The sequence below is a fragment of the Periplaneta americana genome, chromosome 13, assembly GCF_040183065.1.
Source record: "Periplaneta americana isolate PAMFEO1 chromosome 13, P.americana_PAMFEO1_priV1, whole genome shotgun sequence".
NCBI classification, from domain to species: domain Eukaryota; kingdom Metazoa; phylum Arthropoda; class Insecta; order Blattodea; family Blattidae; genus Periplaneta; species Periplaneta americana.
The window spans coordinates 121827769-121845829 of record NC_091129.1 but is presented as its reverse complement, the minus strand read 5'-3'; the positions used below and the strand labels follow the sequence as shown (position 1 = coordinate 121845829).

At 36.2% G+C, this 18061-nt stretch overlaps 1 protein-coding gene across 4 annotated transcripts in view; it reads left to right on the top strand.

The window, feature by feature from the left end:
- bsk (mitogen-activated protein kinase dJNK) overlaps positions 1-18061 on the top strand; it is a 952253-nt gene that overhangs the window by 419619 nt on the left and 514573 nt on the right. For 2 of the 4 annotated variants that reach the window (XM_069843977.1, XM_069843974.1), the window contains exon 2: positions 16299-16354. The exons of the other annotated variants lie outside the window; for them this stretch is intronic. The gene's annotated coding sequence lies outside the window, so the exon portion shown is untranslated. The remainder of the gene's footprint in view (positions 1-16298; positions 16355-18061) is intronic. 4 annotated transcript variants of the gene reach the window in all.

Sequence of the window (18061 nt, the reverse complement as noted above, 5' to 3'; positions counted from 1 at the left end):
TGGAGGTGAAGCTTGGACCATACGTAAATGTGATGAACACCGAATCACTGCCAATGAGATGAAGTTTTTAAGAAGAACTGCTGGCTATACTAGATTAGACAAGAACGAAAATTGGGATATTTTGAAAGAATTAAATATTGACCCAATTTTAGAGAAAATTCGAAATTGTAGACAGAAATGGAAATCTCATATAGCCTACTCAGCAACAAGGATACCACGCCAAGCACTAATTACCGCCCTTTAGGAAGAAGATCTTCGGGCCGTCCGGTGAAACGATGGAGTGAGACCGTAACAGGCCACCGGGCTTAATACGTGATAGGAATAATAATAATAATAATAATAATAATAATAATAATAATAATAATCCATCAAGAGAGAATGTACTGTTAAGGGGACAAGTAGACAACTGTTTTTAGTCATACACAGTCATTATTTAACGATCAATATGTAAGCATAAGTATGAGAATGTCCCGTAGTTATTGTTATAGCTATTTATCCATCTGTATGTGAGCAATGCCAGACTTTTATTAACGTTCTACAGTTATGCTTACGGATGCAATGTACGGACGTCTGTTCCACGTCCATGGCGAATCACAATTGTAGTCTATAGCATTTTTATAAGTACATCACAACCTCCCCCATAGATCATTTATAAACTCTTTCAAGCAGATTATGAATATATGCGGACTTTCTTTCTGCACAGGAAGAGATTCGCGTCCACCGCGGTGCAGTAACGGTTAGCCTGCCTGACCTGAAATGAGCGGGCCCGGGTTTAAATTTTGGTTGAGACAAGTTACCTGGTTGAGGTTTTTTCCGGAGTTTTCCCTCAACCCATTAAGAACAAATGCTGGGTAACTTTCGGCGCTGGACCCTGAATCCTATACTTATTTCGCCGGCATTAACACTTTCATATGATTCAGACGTTAGATAACCATAGCAGTTGATAAAGCGTCGTAAAATAACCCCCCAAAAACAGACTCCCTTACGTTGACATTCGGATATTACGTAAGCATTTCCTTGGCAACGTAGTCTAATTTCCATTCCACAGTATCGTGTATTTTTTTCTCTTAATGCAGGTTGAATACAGACGTTAAAAATATTTTAACTTACTATATAATTTTTTTCTTCTCTAATACTTTTCACATACACAGTGCTGTGTACGCCGTATTTGAACATTTTTGAGAAACTCATTCGACTATAACTGTCAAGTCGTCTTCAGTGATATAGCGATTATCATGCTTGCCTGCGGATCCGAGTTTGCACGTGTACAAGACTAGCTGGAGGTAATAGAGTTTTAAAAATTGTAAAATCGTTAACACGGTACATGGCTTAGTGATTAGCACGCCTTCCTTGTACTTCGTAGGTTCGAGATTCGATTTCAAGAGTTTTCTGTCTTGACTTGGATTTCCAAATGTCTCCAGGCGAATTCAGGAATACCGTACTGTCCATATAAAGGGACACAACAATTCTGTAATTCCTCGTCGTCACACTATTTCGTATCTTAGCCCTCCATCTTCCGATACAAACCTGCCAACTGTCCGATATAATATATCGAAACTGGCTGAAAAGCCACCGGAGTATCTCAGACAGTAGACTTATATGCATGCTGATCCCTATGTGCGCTCGGGCGTGGGTTCGATTCCCGCTTGAACTGATTATCTGGTTGGATTTTTTTCCCCGAAGTTTCCTCAACTGTAAGGCAAATGTCAGGTAATCTCACGGCGAATCGTCGGCCTCCTGTCGCCAAAATAACTAGTAGTTAACAGAGCGTAGTTAAATTGCCGATTAAAATTTTTCTTGGAATGGAATGCTGTGTTCCTTATGCTAGGCTTATACCTTTGTGAGACTGCGAAGTCTAGATGAGCCTATCACGGAGACGGTTCGGATTCGTATCTCGATCAAGCCTGCATTGTAATGGGAACTATGTAACAATAAGTGCTGTGTATTGGGTCTGTTTCAACATAGTTTTATGTTATGATGAGTGGTTTCCCTAGCAACAAGTTTCTGTGTCGGAATTCTAACTTTCAAAGCCTAACAATAAGTGTAAATACAGCAAAAATCACGATCGTGGAAAAAATAAATTACTACACTGTACTAACAACAGCACAAGTATAAAATTTCAATTATCTGGGTTGTGAAATATCTTATCAAAATGAAAAGGATGTGAACAAGAAAATTACCAAATTTACACAAATTCTAGGAATAATAAACAATACATTAAAAGCTAAATTAGTACAAAAATCTACAAGAATAAAAATATATAATACATTAGCATTACCCTCCCTTTTATACGGAAGCGAGATTTGGACATTAAAGAAAAAAAGACATGAACAGAATCAAAGCAACGGAAATGAAATTTTTCAGGAGGACAGCAGGATATACTCTTTTAGACCGAAAAAGGAATGAAGAAATTTTAGAACAATTAGAAGTAGAGTCAGTAGAAGAAAAAATCAGCAGATACAAATTAAATTGGCTAGATCAAGTAAGAAGAATGGAAAATTCAAGAATCCCAAAAATTATGATGCAGTATAAACCTAGAGGACATCGTCGACCAGGAAGACCATTTAGAAGACTGCTAGATGGGGCCGAAACAGGTCTACAGAGGCCTAATTCGTGAAGGATGATGATGATGATGATGATGATGATGATGATGATGACTAACAACAGCTGAAGAAAATAAACTATACCGTAACTGATTAATATCATTCACAACTTAATAATAGAACGGCATTTCTGTGAAACGTGAAAAGTATTAGAGGAATATACCAACTTCATGCTAACAATTTTTTTTGTATGAGACTTTGGAAACTTCAATTTCCGTAAAATTCTCCAAATGGGTTTTTACAGCGTTATTATACTTTCTTGTAAACTGCGTGTAATGAGCGAATGAAACAATAATAAATTGCGTAGAGCCACATCCTGATGGCTCCACGCAATATACGCGGAGTTTTAATCCTGCCTTCTCCAACTTGAAACTTAATTAAAGCCTTGGGGCAGTTGAAAGCGATGATAAATTCACGTGTTGGAAGAGGGCGCGATATTTCGGCTTAACACTCCATAATACGATTAGCAATATAGCCGCCTGTGTGGAGAGAAGCTGTTGCTATGACAACGTTTTACGTACTGGTCGCTATATAAATATGAACGACGCTGTTTTCCTCCCCCCCCCCTTTTCAAACGACCGATTATTCGAACATTTATATAGATATTTTATGTCTGACTTCTTGCATTTACTGAGCTGTAATTTATTGGTATACAGATCCACTTTTTTTCGATTTCAGAATGAAATTGAAAGTTTCATGTACACAATATTCCGAAGTCAAGTTACAAATTAATGACAGTAAATTCGTACATCGTTCCGTATTTTTTTTAATTCTTGGTAGCGGTGTTGCGTTTTGTTGCAGCGATAATTATTGTCGAATAGCTTTGTGGCTGTTATGTAGAATGCATACTTTATTTATGTAACTGTGTCTACTTCGATTCTGTAATGTGGATTTTACATCACTAGTAAAAATGTGAGCACATTCATTACGCAACTAGTTAGGTAATGATCATATAGCGTTTGTCCACACCTTTGGAGTAACGGTTAGCGTGTCTGGCCGCGAAACCAGGTGGCCCGGGTTCGATTCCCGGTCGAGCCAAGTTACCTGGTTGAGGTTTTTTCGGGGTTTTCCCTCAACCCAATATGAGCAAATGCTGGGTAACTTTCGGTGCTGGACCCCGGACTCATTTCACCGGCATTATCACCTTCATCTCATTCAGACGCTAAATAACCTAAGATGTTGATAAAGCGTCGTAAAATAACCTACTCAAATAGCGTTTGTCATCTGCTTCCAGTAGGTATCTGTGAATGTTCTCTTTTGAAAAGATACTAATTTCTTAGTCTGGTAGCCTTCACCTTTTCGTTTCAATAACGCGTACAACTGCATGTACCTACTTATGTCGACCTTGTTCTTCAAAAATACCATCGAATAGTGCGTCCACAATGAACTTGCTTTTCGCAAGCTGCTTTCTCACTAAAGTATGCCAGCATTAGGCCTACGTTCTCCGATACATTGTCTACATTTTTCTTGGAACATCAATCTTCAAATTTTTTATATTCCACTTCATATATTATGCGGGATTTCGATTACATTCAATTCCAGAATTTGCAGTAATTTCAGTATTTGAATCCTCGTTTGAACTCATTTTAACAATGTTTTTTTTTCTCTCGTAGTACATGGCTTAGTGCACACATGTGGGAAGTGCTAATTTCTTAATTTTGAAAAAGAAACAAGTTTTAATTTTCGGTATTTAATTACACTTCAATTAACATCTATTCTCAAAAAGTGAACATAACATAAGAAAATCTTATTATTCACTTCCCACATTTGTGCACAGTAAAGATACATCTCACAGGAGTTCGATTTTGTACTTAACTCAATTTGACCGCAAAATGTACTTAACACATGTGTGCACTAAGCCATCGAATGTTCTTTTGTTATAAACAAAAGTCTGTCGTGTTCAAAACTAATAAAACAAACATAAACAATTGTTTTTCTCAGAAAGAAGTTAATAATAATACCAATCGCCTCTCCACAAAGACATGTTCAAAACTAATAAAAATAATAGAGCTACTTTTATTAAATAAAAATATTTTTTATCTAAGTGGATAAAACTTTATACGATATACTTATCGTAATTTCATATTACAAAACTTCACTGATTATTAAACTCGTATTGTAATATGAAACGTTATTATATTCACATCGTAAATAACTATTACTTATGTAGCTATTGGAGACAGTTATATCTCATTGTTAGTAAACATTATAGCCTATAAACTATAAATAAGTATAATCCAGCAGAGCAGCATCTGTAATATGAACAAATATAGTAGTTCGGAATGAGTCTAACTAAAGTTACCGGCATTCTTACCGAGCCACGACGTTGCTTTTTGACGGACAGCGCTTTTATTTTTCCCGGTTGTTTACTCTAAGCCCGGCACAGGATAAAATGTCTCGGTTTTTTCTTATTAATTTTTTTACACTAAGCCGGCGACACAATTCTGCTGTCACTTTCGATTGTGTATCTGCGTTAGTGTGTTATCTGGACTATATTGAGAAAGACATTTTCGGCACCAACACAGGTATACAGCAACATTTCTATTACCATGTTAGTCCTAAATGAGTACTTTTTTTCAGAGAAAATCACTTTTCCTTTAATATTAACACTATTTCACTCTGTAAGTACTATACGTACGATTCTGATTTTTACTCATCATTAGAAAACTGATAATCAATTATATATCCATGATTCGTTTCGTTAAATTTCAGGAAGTTGAAGGAAGCATGTTTAGCTCAAGTTCCACACCTACTAGCATGTCTGCAGGAGTTTCTTGTCTTTATAGCAGCCACTGTTTGATCGATCACTGGATTGTCTACTACATGTGTTTTCTTGCACATGCATTGACAGCTATGACAGGACGGATATATCCGTCAGTGACCTCCGACCGTGAAAGCCTCTGAGATTGCATCCAGGGACTGAATTTAATAGCTCGCTGACATCACAGGCTGTACAAGATTGTCCAACTCGATGTGTATAGAGCATTCGTCAACAGTGTATCACATGCAATTACGAACAGGATTTTTATTCATCACTGCTAAGTACGTAGGGGGTATTAGGATTCTAGAAATGCATTTATCCATTTAATGAGATTTCATGTTTTATGCACGTAAATTTTGTCTTGCTGTCGATTTGTACGTCCATCTGTGTACAGCGGTATAATCGATTCGAATACTAACGGATTAGTGCGTACGTCAAGTACTTCAAGCGGTACATGTGCCATTTTCACTTGCAGATAACACGGATAAAACAACCTATTGCGGTTTTCAAATAACAAACTCTTTGTCCTTGAGAGCCTCGCGGCCAATATCCAATCAGAAAGAGCGAAAGAAAAGCAGTAGGCATTCTGTATACATGAAGCGGTAAGCTTTCACTAATCCCATTCACTGTTGCGTAATTCATCAATAAAACTGCTTTCATAGTGACCCAATATTTATCTATACTAATAATAAATCTGTAGCCGAAATTTTTCTGGTAATTTTCGATTTTCCAAAAATAATTGGTCCTAACATATATAATTAACCACCCTGAAACCGAAAATAGCAATTTTGAAATTTTTGTTTGTAAGTCTGTCTGTATGTTTGTTACCTTTTCACGCGATAATGGCTGAACCGATTTATATGAAAACTGGAATATAAATTAAGTTCGTTGTAACTTAGATTTTAGGCTATATGGAATTCAAAATACTTTATTTAAAAGGGGGGTTATAAAGGGGGCCTGAATTAAATAAATCGAAATATCTCGCTTATTATTGATTTTTGTGGAAAATGTTACATAACAAAAGTTTCTTTAAAAATGATTTCCGATAAGTTTTATTCTTTACAAAATATTGATAGGACTGATATTTAATAAGATAAATGAGTTTTAGAATTAAAATAACGCCAGCTAAGACGGTGCAAAGAAATAACAAATGACTTCGTCTATAAGGAGCCTTGGGCAACAGCAATCGAAAAAAGGGGCCTTGGACAGCAACAATCGAAAGCTATTAAACTATTCCTATGCACAGAAAATTTGATAGGCTTTTTTGTACATTCGTTTTCTGTATTTCTTAAAATAATATTTATGCACACACTCATTTTAATCTCAGAGAATTAATGAACAACGAGAGTGTATTGATTTAGTATGCAGTAATAGTACGTTAGCTTAGCAATCCATTATTTTATAATTCAAATTTTAACTATGCTCAATTGAATCGTGTTAAAATACATAAAATAGATTATATATGCAATAAATGCAATGCAAAAAAAAAATTGGGTAATGAGCCAAGCAGATTATGTTGCGCTGTTGTAAAGGTTGTTGCGTCTGAGATTTAAGAGCCCCCACAACAAATTAAAGCTTTCTTATCGGAGTACATCCGTTATCAACGCACTTTTTATATAATATAATATAATAATAAATATGTAGCCGAAAATTTTCTGGTAATTTTCTCTTTTCCAAAAATAATTGGTGTTAACATGTATAATTATTCATCCTGAGACCGAAAATCGCTTTTTTGAAATTTCTGTTTGTATGTCTGTCTGTCTGTCTGTTTGTTACCTTTTCACGCGATAATGGCTGAACGGATTTCGATGAAAATTGAAATATAAGTTAAGTTGTAATTTAGATTTTAGGCTATATGGCATTCAAAATACTTCATTTAACGGGGCCTGAATTAAATCGAAATATCTCGCTTATTATTGTTTTTTTTTGTGAAAAATGTTACATAACAAAAGTTTCTTTAAAAATGATTTCCGATAAGTTTTATTCTATGCAAAATTTGGTAGGTCTGATAGACTTTTAAAATAATAATACAATACGTTTTCACCGCCGCCTCAGATTGTAGTGTTGTTGTTCCTGCAGTAATTCCCATGTGCAAAATATAAAATTTGTGAGTAGGAAGAAAAAACACATTTATTCATTCCATGGCAATGGTACATAGGAGATCGTGAATTCTTACATTTTCGAAAGAAAGAAATATAATTACTTATCACTGTTTATGCTGTATCACTATTTAAGTTATTTGAAGGTTTCAGAACCATAGTGGGCCAAGCGCCATTTATTGAAGACGTAGAAAACAAGGGTTAAAATTAAGTTATCATAATTCAATGACACCATATAGCAAGTAATATAAAGTATACACAATAAAACTAAATGATATGTCAATCTTCATTAAACTATAGTTGCGTGTAATAATAAATCAGAAACATGTTAAAGGAATTGTCATTGCACCAAATGAGTGGTCTCTGGACCAAAATGATCGCAATTTAATTATTTAAATACAATTTCAATTAAGTAACATATTAAACTATTTATCCTTCTAACAAACACGAATGTTCCCTGGATCAAACGTCCTATTTTAATTACGTAATTACTTTATATTTATTTTTAACAGGTGCAGCGGAGCGCACGGGTACGGCTAGTCAACAATAAAATTGTTACCTTAGTAACCTTAATCATAGTCCTTCTGTATAGCATACAGTATGAAATTTTGTGCGAGATCGTGCGCATTTGCTTGGTTTCCGCATAAAACCAATCCGCGGAAAGTCTAAAATTCCACATTCAGTATTCCCAACCTAACACACATAACAATTTCCCTCTTCTTACCGCTTAATTGACATATTGATTTTACTGATTTATGCTTTTAACATATTTTTAGAGATGTTCAATATAGTAATAATTATAAATTTGGAAACTTATCAACTGCAATTTCACCTAAATTGCTCTGTTAATTATTGTTTTTAAATATTTGCAAAAATTAAGTAAACTCTACAACTCCACTAAAGTTACTGCATTCGTGATGCAAGTAACAGTAAGGAAGACGTGAAAAAATCAACAAGATTCCAGACTCATCATAGACTGGGGGAAAAAAAAACAGACGTATATCACGGCCTGCTGGAGTATAGTAAACACAGAAAACATTTTAAAGGAACAATGTTGAAGATAGGTATTTTTGTTTTGCAAATTTGCCGTCATTGAACAGAAACCAAGATGGAGATTTTATTGCAACTAATTAGAAATTCCTCTTTCAGGTATGCAATAAACGATCTTCGCACAAAAATAATGTACCATACACGAGCGGTATGTTTTCTTTCAATTCTCGGAAATTAAAAAAGCTCAACTACGTTCCGCTTTTTCAAACTTTTCCTCGAACATGAAAACTTCAACATACCGCTCTTGTAACGCATATTACTATTACATAACAAATATGTTTTCAGATGATATTTAAAAAGAACTTTAGTGTCATTTAAGAAGATCTCGATGACATCAAAGTCGCATAGCAATAATCGCAAAAACATTTCGTTTCTATGAAAATATTCCTTTCTAAATACAAAGACTGACATGTCTAAACTTTTCGTCCCAGATCCCTTCATTCAAGTGTAATTCCCATTTTATGCGTTATTTTTTAGACATTTTGTACGAGTATATAAAATACTAGGTACACTACCGTTAGTATAGGTTCACTACTACTACTACTGCTACTGCTGTAACAAGTATTTCCAATAAACTAGTTGTATTAATTGAAATGTGTCTCATTAAAACATACAGCAGAGTCCGTGTAGACCAGTTTTCTGTCTGACGCTTTTTCAATTCACTGCGGGCTAAAGCACGGAGATGCACTGTCATCTTTACTTTTTAATTTTGCTCTATAATATGTAATTGGGAAAGTCCAGGAAAACAGAGAGAGAGTTTGGAATAGAAGTGATTATATTATTAGTTGCTTGTTTATGCGGATGGCAATATGTTAGGAGAAAATTCACAAACGATGAGAGAAAACACGGAAATTTACTTGAAGCAAGTAACCAGATAGGTTTGAAAGTAAATCCCGAAAAGACAAAGTATATGATTATATCTCGTGACCAGAACATAGTATGAAATGGAAATATGAAAATAGGTAATTTTATCCTTTTCAGGTGGAAGGATTTAAATATCTTGGAGCAACAGTAACAAATATAAACGACATTCTAGATGAAATTAAACGCAGAATAAATATGGGAAATGCCTGCTATTATTTGGTTGAGAAGCGTTTGTCATCCAGTCTGCTTTAAAAGAAATTGAAAGTTAGAATTAATGACACAGTTATGGTACCGGTTCTGTATGGTTGTGAAACTTGGACTTCTGCTTTGAGATAGGAACAGAAGTTAAGGGTGTTTGAGAATAAGGTGCTTAGGAAAATATTTGGGCTAAGAGGGATGAAGTTACAGGAGAATGGATCAAGTTACACAATGCAGAACTTCACGCGTTGTTTTCTTTAACACATTTAGAAACATTAAATTCAAAAGTTCGAGATGAGCAGGTAGCACGTAGCTACGACTGCATACAGAAATGTATATAGACTGTTAGTTGGAAGACGTTTGGGGAGGCCGAAATGTAGATGGGAGGATAATATTAAAATGGATTTGAGGAAGTTGGAATATTATGGTAGGGACTGAATTAATCTTGCTCAGGATAGGGACCGATGGCTGGCTTATGTGAGGGCGGCAGTGAACCTCCGGGTTCTTTAAAAGTCATTTGTATGTATGTACTGCTGTAACAAGATTACAGACTAAATCGTACTATTTTTGGGTTGCGACATATGCACAATTCGGTACATTGTGTGTTTTGTTCAGTACCGTCTTTCGTCGTCACTTGGTTATCTTGAACTTCTTGAATTCAGTAAATCGTGAAATAGTGACATTTAATGCAGTATTTATAAACCGCTGCATTCAGTTCACTGTTAAATATGTAACCGGATTGGAGATGTGAACTCCACAGTTTTGGGCCATATGCTAACGAGCAGCAGGTACTTTGATGCACAGTTTTACGGGCAACAAATGCATTTACATATAAATTCTGCGGGTCGTGTCATCAGCCTCCGTAACTGCAGCCCATAAAGATTGCGTACGCACATAAACTAACTGGCCGAGACGTATTTTATAGCCCAGCAACATAGTTGCAAGATTGAGTTATGCATTTGGTACAGCCTGTTGGTACTCTGTAACCGCACTGGCTCTAAATCCTGTGCGTCTACATCTGGCACGAAAAATATACTAAATTCTCACTGTGTTATCCATAAAATCCACATCTGATGGTTTTATCCAAAGTGAACACTGCTTGGACTTCGAGCAAGTGGTGTTTGTGTTTGGAAAATTTGGTTAGGATATTGATATCTGCGTCCATTGTAATTTCGATATAGCTCTGTTGTAGCTGTATCGCTCTAGAATAATTTCTGTGGTTTCCAAGGATGTTTAATAAAGATTTACAGTTAAAATTAATAATATTACAGTATCTACTGGGCCTTTGTAGTTCTAAAAATACATCTGCTAAGAATTACAGTCATTATTACCGTATTGTGATATGATTAGTCTCTCCAGGGTGGAAGTGAAATAGCCTTGCAGATTTTCAGAGCGAATAGTTCATTTTATATGTAACAAAAAACTATAATAATTGGTGGAAAGCTCAAAAGTTTTACAATCTCTTATTCGGTAAATGTTGCGAGTAGGTTCGTGATTTTTGTCATATCGATAGGAAAACTAATAAAGAATAATTTATCCCTCTGTCGTATTTCAATAGTTTGGGCGGTTTTCGTGTAAATTTAATTTTAAAATCTTCTAATTTCAAGCCACTGCACGATGCGAGTTGGTTGCAACACAGCGCCAGAGAACAGCTCATCTAACGAGACACACCGAGTTCGTTGACCTCTGATATCTGTATCACGACTAGAGTCTGTTAGCGGCGATGTTGCCGGACTGCTGAAACTTCAAACTTATTTTTCTAATTAACCGTGCATGTAATCATAAAACGTGTGTGTGTGTGTGTGTGTGTGTGTGTGTGTGTGTCTAATGCCTACCCACGTCATTTTGCGTGATTCGGGTTCCGCATAATGCGGATGGCAGGACTGTGATCCATTTTAAAATTGTATACCACATCGGCAGCCACGTTATGCATTATGCGAGCCGTTCAGAGCAGAAGTGGTATAAGTCAAAAATGATTAATGAGGGTTAAAGTAAACATTTGTAAAATACAGCGCAAAGTAGCAATTAATATTCAGTTTATTTAAACTATTAGTAGTCAGTGGATAGTAAGAAGGACATATTAATTGGTACTTTGCGCTGTATTTTACAGAATTTTTACTTTAAACCTCATTATCCAATTTTGACACACCACTTTTGCTCTGAAAGGCTCATATGTATCTGTGAAAAGTTAAGTCGTGTAGTAGGGTGAGTGTAAGACGAAGAGCATGGTCATAGGAAGAAAAATACAGAAGATGAACTTCTGAATTCTAAATGAGGCAGTAGAGCAAGTGGACAGTTTCAAATACGTGGGGTGTACTATAAACAGTAACATGAGCTGCTGCCAGGAAGTCAAAAGGAGGATAGCAATAGCCAAGGAAGCTCTTAATAGAAAAAAGAGCATTCTCTGCGTACCTCTGGAAAAAGAAGGAAGAGACTAGTGAAGTGCTTTGTATGGAATGTAATTGTATGGGTCAGAAACATGGACATTACGACGAAGTGAAGGAAAGGGAATAGAAGCATTTGAAATGTGGATATGGAGAAGAATGCAGCGTGTGAAGTGGAGAAAGAGAAAAGGAATGAAGCTGTGTTGGAAAGAGTGAGTGAAGAAAGAATGATGTTGAAACTGATCAGGAAGAGAAAAATGAATTGGTTGGGTCACTGGCTGAGAAGGAGCTGCCGCTGAAGGATGCATTGGAAGGAATGGTGAACGGGAGAAGAGTTCGGGGTGGAAGAAGATATCAGATGATAGACGACATTAAGATATATGGATCTTATGAGGAAACGAAGAGGATGGCGGAAAATAGAAAAGATTGGAGAAAGGTGGGTTTCCAGTGAAAGATCTGGCCTTGGACAGAACACTAAATATATTATTATTATTATTATTATTATTATTATTATTATTATTATTGTCATTCCTCAGCATATCTAATATATTTTTAATATACAAATGAAACAAATTTGTTTCCTTAAGAGAGTCACTAGCTAACTCAGGCCTGGGTTCGATTGCCGTTTGGGTTGATTGCCCAGTTTGGTTTTTATGAGGTTTTTTTTTAGCTGTAAGGCGAATGTCAGGTAATTACGTGGATAATCCTCGGTCTCATCTCGCCAAATACCATTTCGATATCACTGATTCCATTGACGCTAAATAACGAAGCATTTGATACAGTATCATCAAACAGCATACTAAGAAAATTCACAAAATTACTTACAGCATATCTACTTGAACAGTACAGTTTATTTATGAAATGAGATGAATTACTTTCGGGATTATAATGACTACATAATCCAGAGAACTATATATTTTTCCTACTAAGCGATATAATTTATGTACCGGTATCTGAAGATTACACAATGAACTCTAATATTATTGACAACTTAATGGAATGTAATGGAAGTGTGATAAATCTCGTAAAACGTATGATAGATTTTGTGCAGTTTTCGAGACACTCATTTTTAATTTGAGTAACATGCTGGGATGCTTGAATATAAATAAGTTATTATGTTGTTAGGTAACTAATCTACAAAGTTAGTGGGATACTAAAGTAGAAGAGCGTTACGTGAGTGACATTTAACGTACCGTTCCATTAGCAACTGTGCATTTAGAGCGACCAACGTCGACGACTGTAATCAGTTACAGAAATTCCACAAGAGATGACACCATAAATTTCCAGTTCAATGCAGAATGCCCATAAAACTGTCCTTTGATACACTAAACCGATATAATAAATCTATGTTGTCACACGTTTATCCCAGATTAGTTGTGTGAAATCCTGCAGTTTAGCGTTGAAAACAACTATCGTAGAACATTAGTTAAGATTTTCACCACTAGATGCAGAGTCTACCCGCAATTGATGGTATTAACTAATAAACGAATAAATAACCTCAATAAATTTTCCGAACTATGTACTTTTCGTAGGCCTATATGTGTAAGGTGATCGAAGATACACAGTGTGTTTCGAAATTCCTATTACAAACTCCCAGTGTTTGTAAAGGTGACTGTGTAGATAAAGTTTTGAATAGGAGTCTATGTCCGAAATGCACCGTCACACAAGTCAAACGAAATCAAATTAAGTATTTATAAAACAATTGAAGATTCTTGCTTCTGCTGGATCAAAGAGGGTTATTGACTTGAATGCTAATTCTGATAAAAAAAAGAAAGAGTATTATACAGGCAGTGTATAAAACACGTGACATTGGTATCATCTTATGAAGTAAGGACTGCGCCCCTTGTCAGCGCTGGTTATCTACCGTTCTGGCAACTTGAAATATCTGTTTTATGTGGACAGATATAAGCGCTGTTTGACCTAGCGGAAAAAAATATGCTCATTTTAATTTTTATTTCTGTTATAAACACTTGAATTCATTTTGTTTTAGTTGTGGGACGGCGAGTTTTCGAACATGTGTTTCTGTTCAATACTTTATCTAGCCTACTTGGCGCACTTTACAAGCCCTGGGGGTTTGTAATAGAAATTTAAAAACACCCTGTACTGTAATTCATTTTATCACTGATGTTCAAATCTGAGCTTGTTTCCTAGCTAATCTTTAAATATAGTGAATCCATTTTTTTAAGCTAGTGGCGTACGAAGTGTTACCCAAAATGTCTGAAAATTTGAATACCCCGCGCAAATCAGTACTAGTACGAAACTGCGCCGCTAGATATGTCTTCAACCACTACTCTATCGAGGCCTTCATAAGTGCATGAGTTTCCCAGTTTTGACTGTGTTCTTTACAAAGTATGCTTGTGTATCGGCGCACCCGTTCAGATTGCCAACGGGAATTTTTTACGATATTTTGAGACTTTCTAAGGAAAACGTGAGGCGCAAACGGCCTGAGATGTGGAAAACCGGAGATTGGATGTTGCATCATGACAATGCAGCTTCACATACCTTGCTCGTTGTGACGAACTTTCTCCCAAAAAATAATATGATCATATCCCTCCCCCCACACTACCTACTCTCCTGACCTGACCGCTTTGAACTGTACTTTCCGCTCAAATAAAACTAAGGTTGACTCCATTGGAGACATCCAAACGAAATCGCAGAAAGCGCTGAAGATACTAACTCTGGAAGACTGTAATGAACAAATGAAGAAAATCACTGGATCCATTGTATACGAGCCCAAGGCACATATACTGAAGGTAACTGTGGAAATTGGGATTTAAAGTAGCTAAATATTTATGTTTTACGAACATAAATTAAATAAGCCATATTGTCGGATATTTTGGTATTACCTCGTAGGCCTATTTAAAGCATACTAACGAAGCGTTAAGTTCTTAGAGAACAAAACTCGGACGTTATTTGTATGTATTTATTTACACTGCAAGTCGGCAAACACTCGGTGACATTGGTAACTTAATTACACACAATAGAAATAATACACAATACAATTAATACTCAATAATTACAATTAATAATAGGCCTACATAAAATAACCTAATTTTCCATTACAGCCTACATAAGTTTCATATTGGTACTGATAATCTTTCATTTCATTCTCATCTCATTCACTGCACTGGCACTATGACACACTTCACTGACACTTTAGAACATATTTCATTGACACTATAAATTATCACTGATCGAAACTATTCACTGTCATTGTAAACCATAGCTTCACTGACTCATCACGCTTCACTGATACAACAGTTCAAATAAGTCAAACAATTAAACCCTTATTGTTCCGTAAAATCATACTTATAAACAAAACTACATTAAACTAAACATTTCTAGTCTAAGACCCTTTACAAGCTATCTTAAACTGATTTATAATTGAAATCAATACATGTCACTTTAAGTAATGTAACGTATCTTTTTTTTTAATTTACACTTTATATACAACTTTTTAAGTTATTTTTTAATCTCCTTAAGGAAGGACAGCCCTCAAAGACCGCTCCAGGTAGGTCATTCCAATCATTTATAGTTCGATTAAAAAATGAAAATTTACCTACATCTGTTTTCTTTTTCCTACATATGTTTTTAAAACCATGATCGTTCCTACCATAGTTCGTTGACTTCTCTAACCGATCCGTTTTGTCTACCCATGCTTTTTGACCTAGATGTGCTCTGTACAATGATGTTATTCTATTTTTTCTACGTCTGTTTTCCAATGTTTCCCATTTAAGTTCTTTTATCGTATCATTCCCGTCTTCTCTTTTACCTTTAACAAATTTAGCTGGATTCTTTCTAAGAAATTTATCTGATATATCCTATAGGGATCCCAACATGTAGTTCCGTATTCCATTATTGGTCGCACTAACAGAAGACTTCGATAATTGACTTGCAACTGTGTGTTGGTGCTTATGCCTTATATGACTGTTACGTTTTAAGGAACCCAGCAATGGTTGCTGTCTGCCTCATGAAGTAATACAGTAAACAGATAGAAGAGGTGAAGCTGACTTTGTCGCGAATTTTGCATATAAAGAGAGAGCGGGGGTTGTAACCGAGTTGATCATCCCCATATAGCATCTCCTTAGCTCTTACGCCATTTTGTGCTATGATTTTTACGGTAGATTGAAGTGAGGAGAAATTTAATTTGAAATAGGGTGTGTTGGTGGAATAAACTTTGTAAAGTTGATAAGGCTGCTTTCTGTGCTGAACTTCTGAGGCATACAGAATCTGTATGTATGGCCTATGTTGGATTTTGCAGTCGTCTCTGATGAAAATAATTTCTTATTTCTGAGGCGCTCCTGTAATTTTGCTAATGCGTGTCTGTTTTGTGTTGCAGGTACGTTGCAGAGAGTTCGTGTTTATGATGACAATCTGTCTTTCTCCGTAGTAAAGGTGAGTGTGCTTGGAATTGTTGCAACAGAAATCCGAAAACGAAGTAGCTGGTCTGATGTTGGATCTGCAGCTCTTGCATATTTTTACTTTATCATAGCAATGAGGTAGTTCATACTCGTACCGACAGAGAACACATTTGCCGAGTGCAATACTTTGCGGATAGATGGCAGCCCTATCACGAGAGATGATAAGATGATGGTGAGGGGTTAATTAAAAGTGAGTCATGATCCGTTAAATTGGTACTTTCTCAGCATTCGCTGGAGGAAGTTGGGAAACCACGAAAAAATTCCAAATGTGGATAGGTGCCCTTGGAATCGAACTCCGTACCTATCTAACAGAAGGCGGAATGATAACCGTTAATAATAATAATAATAATAATAATAATAATAATAATAATAATATGAAATTGCTTATTGAGTGCCTGTATCTTTCAAAATAGTAATGAATCAGGTGTGGGAATGTTTCATATTCGCTAAAGAATTATAATAAAAATATATTCGGGGAACACATCATCATAGAATTTGGGAAACTGTTTTTTTTAATTGCTCAAATGCCAAGAAAATGACAAATTTTAATGCAGTTCTTATTATATTTTGTAGCGTTATCTGCAAATACGGGATTTCTAAAATGTGTAGGCCTATATGATGTGCCGAAAAATGCTACAGTGTAAGCATATAGTACGTACTGTACATACAAATATTTCACCCTCGTCGTATGGACATGAAAATGAAGACTTTGGTGGTGGTGGTGGTGGTGGTGGTGGTGGTGGTGGTGGTGGTGGTGGTGGTGGTGGTGGTGGTGGTGGTGGTGGTGGCGGCGGCGGCGGCGGCAAAATTTTGTTCAGCGACCATTGCATTCCAGTGTGCCGTTAAATGCAATGTATGGCCAACTAAGGTACTCCGCTGCAGTTTCTTTCGGCATTTTGCCGGAAACCAGAGAGATTTATCTCGCTTGCATCGGTACATTTTTCTCTTCTTCCTCGGTCGTCCCATGTTTTATCCAAGTTGAGACGTGTTGTCAAAGTTGTGCTTGCTCCTTTCTCCCCGTAGCAACGACTAGAGCTCCCAGGAGGCCGTGACATCGCGATGTCGTAACTCACTTGTCCATCGAGTGGAACCGATTTTACAAAGATTTGATTTGTGTGCGCCAGAGTGCACTGATGTCGTGGCAGTGGAAATACTTTTGAATGGCTTTGTTTACTTTCTGTAGTCAAAACTACTGACGTAAATTATTGTGAAATGGGTGGAGAAATGCTGATTGATTGCCGCGATGTAGCAAAACAAATGACTGAGTGACATTGTAGATCTTCAACTTACAACAACGGTCGTTGCCAAGGCGTTAAAGGAAGTCACCGTTTATTCAAAGATGAAACTTTACATGTGACTGTTTTAATACACGTTTTAACACCTCTGATCATATGTCGTGTTTAGGATCTATGAGTAGACTATTGTTACTATTTTTGAGTTCGTGTTTGTAATGTGTATTGTAGATGACTTGTGTTCATGTAACAAAATTTGATTAATGTTTATGATATTGGTGCTTGAGGCCGTGATGAATCGTGGTATGTAAATTTCCAATGCGGCATTTGCTTTTGTGACTGAGGGAAACCATGAAAAACCCCAGTCAGATTGGCCAGCCACGGGATTTGAACCCGAATGCAAGTCTCAAACGCTATCGTCTCAGCTAACTCGCTCGCTTCTTAATCCG